At 41.4% G+C, this 9,004-nt stretch overlaps 1 protein-coding gene and 1 pseudogene across 29 annotated transcripts in view; one reads left to right on the top strand and one right to left on the bottom strand.

The window, feature by feature from the left end:
* Nucleotides 1–9,004, top strand: part of Cadps (calcium dependent secretion activator) — a 470,401-nt gene that overhangs the window by 172,210 nt on the left and 289,187 nt on the right. The window lies entirely within an intron of this gene.
* LOC116073425 lies at nt 4,988–5,538 on the bottom strand (annotated as a pseudogene).

The following is a 9,004-nucleotide window of genomic DNA, read 5'->3' as shown; positions in this document are numbered from 1 at the left end:
CAAGCTGACTCTGTGATCCTGTGATTCTGGGATCCTGGGATTCTGGGCTTGTTAAATCACCTGGGAGTATGGCTTTCTCTGTGATTTGTGGGACTGGCTACAGAGCTTGAGCCCAAGGTCTCTGATCCTGGGTGTGTCAGAGCACCTGGGAGTGGAGCTTCCTCTGGGTGTTGTGGGACTGGCTGTGGAGCTTGAGCCCAAGATCTGCTCTGGACCCCAGCACAGGCAGACCGGAAGGAACCGGAGTCACTGGGCTGGTGTAGTTCCTGTGTGCCTGGTCCTGCTGGACCCAGTTCCTCCCAGTGTTGGGACAGATGTTGGTTCCTGCTCACCTCTGATCCTGGGTGTGTCAGAGTGCCTTGGAGTGGAGCTTCCTCTGGGTGTTGTGGGACTGGCTGCAGAGCTTGAGCCCAAGGTATCTATATCCCATTTTTAATAGGGTTATTTGTTTCTCTGGAGTCTAACTTCTTGAGTTCTTTATATATATTGGATATTATCCCTCTATTGGATGCAGGGTTGGTAAAGATCTTTTCCCAATCTGTTGGTTGCCGTTTTGTCCTATTGACGGTGTCCTTTGCTTTACAGAAGCTTTGCAATTTTATGAGGTCCTATTTGTCAATACTTGATGTTAGAGCATAAGCTATTGGTGTTCTGTTCAGAAAATTTTCCCCTGTGCCCCACTTTCTTTTCTATTAGTCTCAGTGTATCTGGTTTTATATGGAGATCCTTGGTCCACTTGGACTTGAGCTTTGTACAAGAAGATAAGAATGGATCAATTTGCATTTTCCTCTTTTTTTCTTTTTTTTTTTTATTAGATATTTTCCTTATTCACATTTCAAATGATATCTCCTCTCCTGGTTACCCCTCCTTAAAATATATCAAAAACAAAAACAAAAAACAAACCCTGTCTCCTTCCCCCTCCCCTTGCTCACCAACCCACCCCTTCCCACTTCCTGGACCTGGCATTCCCCTACACTAGGGCATAAACCTTCACAGGACCAAGGGCCTCTATTCCCATTGATGACAGACTAGGCCATCCTCTGCTATACATATGCTGCTGGAGCTATGAGTCCCCGCATGTGTACTCTTTGGTTGGAGTTTTAGTCCTTGGGAGCTCTGAGACTACTAGTTAGTTCATATTGTTGTTTATCCTAAGGAACTGCAAACCCTTCAGTTCCTTGGGTTATTTCTCTAGCTCCTTCATTGGGGACCCTATGCTAAGTCCAATGGATGGTTGTGAGTCTCTACTTCTGTATAAGACGGGTAGTGTCAGAGCTTCTCAGGAGATAGCTATATCAGGCTCCTGTCAGCCAGCACTTGCTGACATCCACAATAGTGTTCTGCAACTCCTTCCATGGGTATTTTATTCCCCCTTCTAATAAAGAATGAAGCTTCCACACTTTGGTCTTTCTTCTTCTTGAGTTTCTTGTGGTTTGTGGGTTGTATTTTGGGTATTCTGAGCTTCTGAGCTAATATCCATTTATCAGAGAGTGCATGCCATGTATGTTCTTTTGTGATTGGGTTACCTCACTCATGATGATATTCTCCAGATCCATCCATTTGCCTAAGAATTTCATAAATTCATTGTCTTTAATAGCTGAGTAGTACTCCATTGTGTAGGTCTACCACACTTTCTGTACCCATTCCTCTGTTGAAGGATATCTGGATTGTTTCCAGTTTCTGGTTATTATAAATAAGACTGCTATGAACATAGTAGAGCAAATGTCCTTATTACATGTTGAAGCATCTTCTGGGTATATGCCCAGGAGTGGTATAACTGGGTCCTCTGGTAGCACTATGTCCAATTTCCTGACGAACCACCAAACTGATTTCCAGAGGCTCAACTGGCAGTTAGCATGTACAAGTATGCAAATCGATCCACTCCTATCTCCTTGTACAAAGCTCAAGTCCAAGTGGATCAAGGACCTCCACATAAAACCAGATACACTGAAACTAATAGAAAAGAAATTGGGAAGAGCCTGGAGCACATAGGCACTTGGGAAAATTTCCTGAACAGAACACCAATAGCTCATGCTCTAAGATCAAGAATTGACAAATAGGACCTCATAAAATTACAAGGCTTCTGTAATGCAAAAGACACTGTCAATAGGACAGAACTGTAACCAACATATTGAGAAAAGATTTTTACCAATCCTATATTCGATAAAGGGCTAATATCCAATATATATAAAGAACTCAAGAAGTTAGACTCCAGAGAATCAAATAACCCTATAAAAATGGGGTACAGAGATAAACAAAGAATTCTCAACTTAGGAATACCAAATGGCTGAGAAGCACCTAAAGAAATGTTCAACATCCTTAGTCATCAAGGAAATGCAAATCAAAACAACCCTGAGATTCCACCTCACACCGGTCAGAATGGGTAGGATAAAAAATTCAGGTGATAGCAGATGCTGGTGAGGTTGTGAAGAAAGAGGAACACACCTTCATTGCTGGTGGAATTGCAAGTTGGTACAATTTGCATTTTTCTACTTGCTAACCGCCAGTTGAGCCAGCACCATTTGTTGAAAATGCTGTCTTCTGAAATAACAAAAAATCCAGGAAAGCGAAAACTATTCTCAATAAAAGAACTTCTGGGGGAATCACCCTCCCTGACCTCAAGCTGTACTACAGAGCAATCATGATAAAAAAAAAAAAAAACTGCATGGTATTGGTATAGTAACAGGCAGGTAGATCAATGGAATAGAATTGAAGACCTAGAAATGAACACACACACCTATGGTCACTTGAGCTTTGACAAAGGAGCTAAAACCATCTAGTGGAAAAAAAGACAGCATTTTCAACAAATGCTGCTGTTAAAATCTTGGTGTCTGAAAGCATGGTATACAGAGGCAGGTTTTTTTCCAATAGAAGACAGAGGCTCATAAGTAGGATTGATGCTCTTATACACTAGAACTCCCGAGAGAAGATCCTCAGGCAAGCACCTCTTCCTGCCCCGCTTACCCAACCCACATAAAGAAACAGGAAGAAATTGTTACCTGAAACTGCAAGGAGTTCCTCACCAGAACCCAACAGTAAGGGAATGCTGATCTTTAACCTCCAGTCTCCAAGAATGTAAGTAATGTTTATGTCAGCCACGGCACTCATGGTATTCTGTTAAAGCAGCTTCCACTGACTGACTGTTCCCTCTACTACTGTAGCTCCAGGGACTTAGACACCCTCTGTTCAGTTCCCTAACTATGAACTGAGGAACATCCTCCTCATTATGGTGAGAAATGATGGAGTGCTTGACTCTGAATCCTACACTTAATGAGACCAGTGAGTCAGAGAAAAAGGTTCCCAATTCTGTACTTAAAATTCAGAAACCATCCCTGGCTGCATGGCACAGGATTAGAGACTCAGAGATCATCACGGGATAATGAGAACTAATATTCACTTGTACAATACTTACTGTGTACTAGACACTCTAATTGATGCCTGTCCTGTATCACTTAATTCAACAATCCTAGAGAGATGAGGCAAACAAGAGAGACAGAGAAACTGAGAGAGAGAGAGAGAGAGAGAGAGAGAGAGAGAGAGAGAGAGAGAGAGAACAGAGAAAGCAAAGACCACAGTGTTTTTTGAAGACACCATCTGTTGCCTCTGCTGAAGAAGTATGCTAGTATGCTTCTCTGGAAACATTATCTATCACCAGCACCAGGTCAAGGGAAGAATGAAAGTCTATCTCTTCAAAATCTTAGTAGACATACCACAGATGTAAAACATTCCTTATGGTAGATAATGCTCTAAACAAACTTGAAAGACTTATGTGATTTATATGTACTTATCTAGTATCAGATAAAAATCATTTGGAATGAAGAAGATATAACTCAGGTGGCAGAGTGTTGCTGCACAAGTGTGAGAAAGTGAGTTTGATCTTCAGAACCATTGAAAGAGAATCCAGGCATGGTGGTGCAAGCTTGCAATTTCAACACTAGGAAGGCAGAGACAGGCAGAGATCGCTGGGAATCACTGGCCAGACAACTTAGCATGCTAGTGAAAGACACTGGATAATGCTTGAAGAGCAATATGCAAGATTGTCATCTGGTCTCTGCATGTGCATGCAAACACCTTAGATTCATAATGAGAGTATGTATTTCTATAGACTTCAAGAAAAAGGTTGGCAAGCTTTTCTGTAAATGGTCAGTTAGCAAATTGTTTAGGCTTTATCATGAGGCAATGTCTAGAACACATTTCAACTCAAATTAACTGAAATCTTTTATGAATGTGGTACTAAATATCCATAGTGAATGTTCCCAGGAGATGCTGAACTGCAGTTCAAACTAGTAAGAGCTAATGATGTAGAGGCAATCCAGATGGACCTGCTGGTGAAGAGAAATACTACCTCTTCAGAAGGAAGTATACATAGGATTTGAAGAAACAAACAGGAAGAAAGGAATGTTTCTTTTTCTTCCTCCCTGCAACCTCCGCTAGTGTTCCTTATTTGCAGAGTCTAGCAAAGCTAGGAGATGGTTTGCAAAACACATAGGCAAAGCACACATTGCAGGACATGAGGGATGGATTTGCAAGTGAACAACAGTAACTTAAGTCAAGCCTAGCTCCATGCCCTTTGGCTGCTGTGCATTCAAATATACTTTCCCATCCATATCTAATTTCCGTGTAACAAGTAAGCCACTCTACTTCCACACAAGGAGAAATAAGTCTTCCTATGAACAAAAGCATCTTCTATTTCCAAAATAAATAAATAAATATAAATAAATAAGGATCACAAAATCTTTTTATTTTAATTTAATTTTTTTTTGTCGGGTGGTGGTGGCACACGCCTTTAATCCCAGCACTTAGGAGGCTGAGGCAGGCAGATTTCTGAGTTCAAGGCCAGCCTAGTCTACAGAGTGAGTTCCAGGACAGCCAGCGCTGCACAGAGAAACCTTGTCTCAAAAAAACAAAAACAAACAAAAAAAAATTTAATTTTTTTTTTTTTTTTACTATGGATGACACTGAAAAATGAAAGTCATTTTTTTTACAACTAAAACACTGGAAATTTAAAATTAAAATCCTTGTCTGTGAGCTTCTTGTACACACCAGAAAAAGTTTCAGTCTTGTGCTCCATGTTGTTCTGCTGTGCTTTGTCTAAATGAACTTTTATGAGGCGGCCACCATCCAGTCTCACACGGATCCTCTTACCTACACCGAGTCCTCAAGGATGGCATCATGCACTGCTGTCAGAGTTCAGGTTCTGGGAGTTTTTGCTTATTTTTCCTATGGCTTTTCTGGGTTGGTGTGGGTAGGAACAATGAAGACTGCATGCTTCCCACTGAACTTTTTCTCCAATTCATGAACTAGCCGAACTTCGATTTCCTGGAAAGATTTAAACTGAGGAACTAGTACAAAAATTATGATAGCTTTCCAACCACTGCCAACTTCAATTTCCTTGGCTGCGGTGATGTTGAGCTCCCGAAGCTGTGCCTTGAGATCTGAGTTCTTCTCCACATTGAGCAGCACCTGAGAGATGCCAGACTCGAACTCGTCCAGTTTCTCAACTTTGGGCTTCACAATCTTGGTGCTTGAGCTGAACATGGCTTGGTCCTTATGAAGTGCCAGCTTAGAAAGAGGAACAGCTCTCAAGAGAACAGCTCATATCAAGATCATAAATTCTTTCAGGCACTACATCAATGATGGAGATGTAATTCCTATAAGATTCAACAGAGTCACCTCTGAGTCTTCCATATCTAGAGGCAAAACTATAGATGTAACCTCTACATAATTTAATGAGTTCCTTACATCTTGGAAACTAGCAGAGTTCAATTATAGCCTAGGGTGATGGTATTCAGTGACTGGCCTCTTACAAATAACAGTAAGAAGAGACATCCCTCCCACACACACAATTTCCCCATTGCATCCTAGACCCATATAGTCTAATGCTTAAGGAAAGAATAGCACACAATTGACTTATTGGAGCATCTGCTGGCTCATATTAGAACCCAGTTAAGGATGCTGTCTCCTGAAGAGCAGGATAACTGTCTCCTATAAAACATCCATCCCTTCAAACTAGTGTACTTTCTGGTGGTTGTAAGGCTTGAAAGGAGAACTGCAATTCTATAGCAAGGCCCATGTTGTGCTTTGTAAAAATGGTTCCTCGATGGAGGTTGTGCTGTGTGGGATGCTCTGTCTTCTGACCAGGTTCTTGGGTTATCCCTGAAAGGTGCTGTTTTCAGAAATATTATGCACCAAGAAAACATGCCAATGGCCACAATATTTCAGTTAGGGCTACACTGCACATTGCACCACTGTCATCAGTCTGCTATCAGCTTACCAGCTGCTACGTCCCAGATAGGGTATCATGTGAAAGACTCAGTGTGGGTCTTGGTATTGCCAGGTTAGGTATTCAGAAGTAGCCCTGGACAGGTGAGCAGTGGGGATGGGAAGTCCATGTTAAACCACACATCACATCTATTCCTTTTACCACTGCATGGTACATGGACCATGGAACAAGTGGGGAGTGAGGCAGGGAAGAGGAGGACTGACAGCTGCAGGAAAGAACAGTCCATGCATCTCACTCAATGCCAGCCCTACTGCTATGACCTTTTGCCGGACCTTCTGAAGAAACAAGGATGAAATGAGCTAGAACTAATAGACATAATGTGGTGGTAGTGTGGTGAAAAACTGTAAATGGTGAAGCTCAAGTGTTCTAGTGTTAGCACAACACAAAAGAAATGTGAAAAATGGAATTTTGAATGCTTTCCATGGATGTCTTTGCCCAGAATGTCTTGAGACTCTGCTCTGTTTCAGGATAATGATGGGTATTGAGTACATAATGAGCAAGCATAAAAGATGTGCCCTTTGTCCACAGAGTATGGCTCTTACAAGCCACAGTGGGTATACAGGCAATCACAAGGCAAACAGTCACTAAGGGTGTGACTTGGCCAGTGAAGTGTTTGTGAAGCAAGCACAAGGACCTGAGTATATAGAACCCACATAAAATAGTGAGGCACAGTGGTGTATGTTTATTATCTCAGCACTTGAGAAGCAGAGGCAGGTGGATCTCTGAAGATGACCAGACAGACAGCCTAACCAGAACAGCATGGTCCAGACCAATGGGAGAATTTGATAAGAGAAATGAACTGAGTTGGTAGATGGCTCCTGGGAAATCACACATGATGCATGGTGGAGAATGAGGACACAAAATAACCAGACTTGGCAGAAGGACTATGGAGAGACAAAGAGATGGGTAATGTGAGAAAGCACAATGGTGTAAGAAATAAAATGGTCAGGAAGGGTCTTGTCAAGGAAGTGGTCTTAAAGTGAAGTTTTGGGGAGGGGAGCAGCCAGGATGCCAATGGGAAAAGGCTTACTATTCCTGATAAAGGGAAATCATAGAGTCTCTCCAATACACAAAATATTGTATTCAAGTAGCAGGACAAATCTAACTTCATTGAGGAAGAGAGTGGATAGAAGATGTGGTGTGATTATTGAGAAGCCATAATTCTTATAGAACCAAACAAAAAGAGAAATGGATGCTTTTAAGTATTAGCATAGCACACCTCATTTATACAATAAGATTATCAATTCTCTGTGAATTAGTTTATAATTCAATGTGTTCTTAAATTTAAAAATACCCCTAGGTCTGTTTAAGACAAATAAACAAAACAGTCCCTGGGTGTGTGAGGAAGCTGTGACAGAGGCAAACATCAAGCCAGGGAGACCAAGTGGAATGTTACTGCAGATGACCTGGTGGGCCACCATGGCAGCCAGGAATGGTGACCAGTGAGAGGAAGGACATTGTCAGGGTGAGGTTGCAGAGGCATCATGTGTATTTGGTGAGCCAACCAGACACGGGTTTATGCTATTCCTGCTACCACTGGTCTGTAACAATTGATAGGCTTATTTCCCCTGTGCCAGTTTTAACCAGGTGAGGGTGGTGGGTGAACCTGAGGAGGTTGAATATAGAAGAGTACAGAAGAGAGAAATCAGGAACTATAGCTGCTATTGTCTGGGGGAAGCAACACTGTTAGAGATTTGTCTTGTCTGGATAGCTCTTAAGCTTTTCAGAACAGAGTCACCATGGAAGTGAGATCCCGTACCATATCCCCTAGTAATTCTGATCCAAAGATTTGGGGTGAAGTCTGAGCATTTATATTTTATAAATTCTGAAGCAATTTGTCTATGTTTGAAGACCTTGACTGAAATATCATCATGAATATCTAATAGATTGGGAATAGAGAGAGGGCTCATCCACTAAAACTACCAGTTACTACTGCCCAGGGTCCTGATTCAATTCCCAGCACCCACATGAAGACTCACAATCATCTGTAAAACCAGTTCTAGAGATTGCAGCACCCTCTTCTGGCCTTCTTTGGCATCATGCATGCACATGCTACACAGACAGCCATACAGGCAAAACACTTATGCACACAAAAAATTTTTAAATGTTCTTGTAGATGGCATTAATAATTTTTTTTCAGTGATTCTGGTGGTGATGAGATGTTCCAATGATAGATGAAAATTAGTTAAGTGATGATGTTTCAAAGCAAAATGCTATACTCCTAGAATTAAAAATACATTTTATAAGAGAAAATGGTATCAAAAGATCATATTATCCTTGAGCCAAGTAGCATGGTACACTTGATTCTAGTACTTAGGAGACTGATTCAGGAGAATTGTGAATTTGAGAATAGCCCAGGAACATAGGAAAAACCTATATAAACAAACAAACAAGACAACATACAGAGTTTTAATAAAGGATCACACTCTTGAAATGGGTGTTAAGTGTGACTTTCTCTTCCTATGTGAACATAGCTCAGAAGATTAAAATATCAGACAATCAACAGTCACCAAAGCCATTTGGAGCCACTGTTTTAAAGAATGAATTTCACAGACAATAGGAGAGGTTTAGAAAATGCTATTATAGAAGCTTAAAGCAGGACATTGTAACAGAAAGCAAGAAGAGCTCCTAAAGAACAGGTCCCAAGTGGATTGTTGTGGTGCCCTTTACTGAGGGGTTAAGAAGGTTTCAGTGAGCTGAGATAATGGTCTCTGGGCTGGT

This window comes from Mastomys coucha, unplaced genomic scaffold (assembly GCF_008632895.1).
Source record: "Mastomys coucha isolate ucsf_1 unplaced genomic scaffold, UCSF_Mcou_1 pScaffold10, whole genome shotgun sequence".
Classification (NCBI taxonomy): Eukaryota; Metazoa; Chordata; class Mammalia; order Rodentia; family Muridae; genus Mastomys; species Mastomys coucha.
Note: the sequence above shows the minus strand (reverse complement) of the source record. Positions and strands in the feature narration are given on the sequence as shown.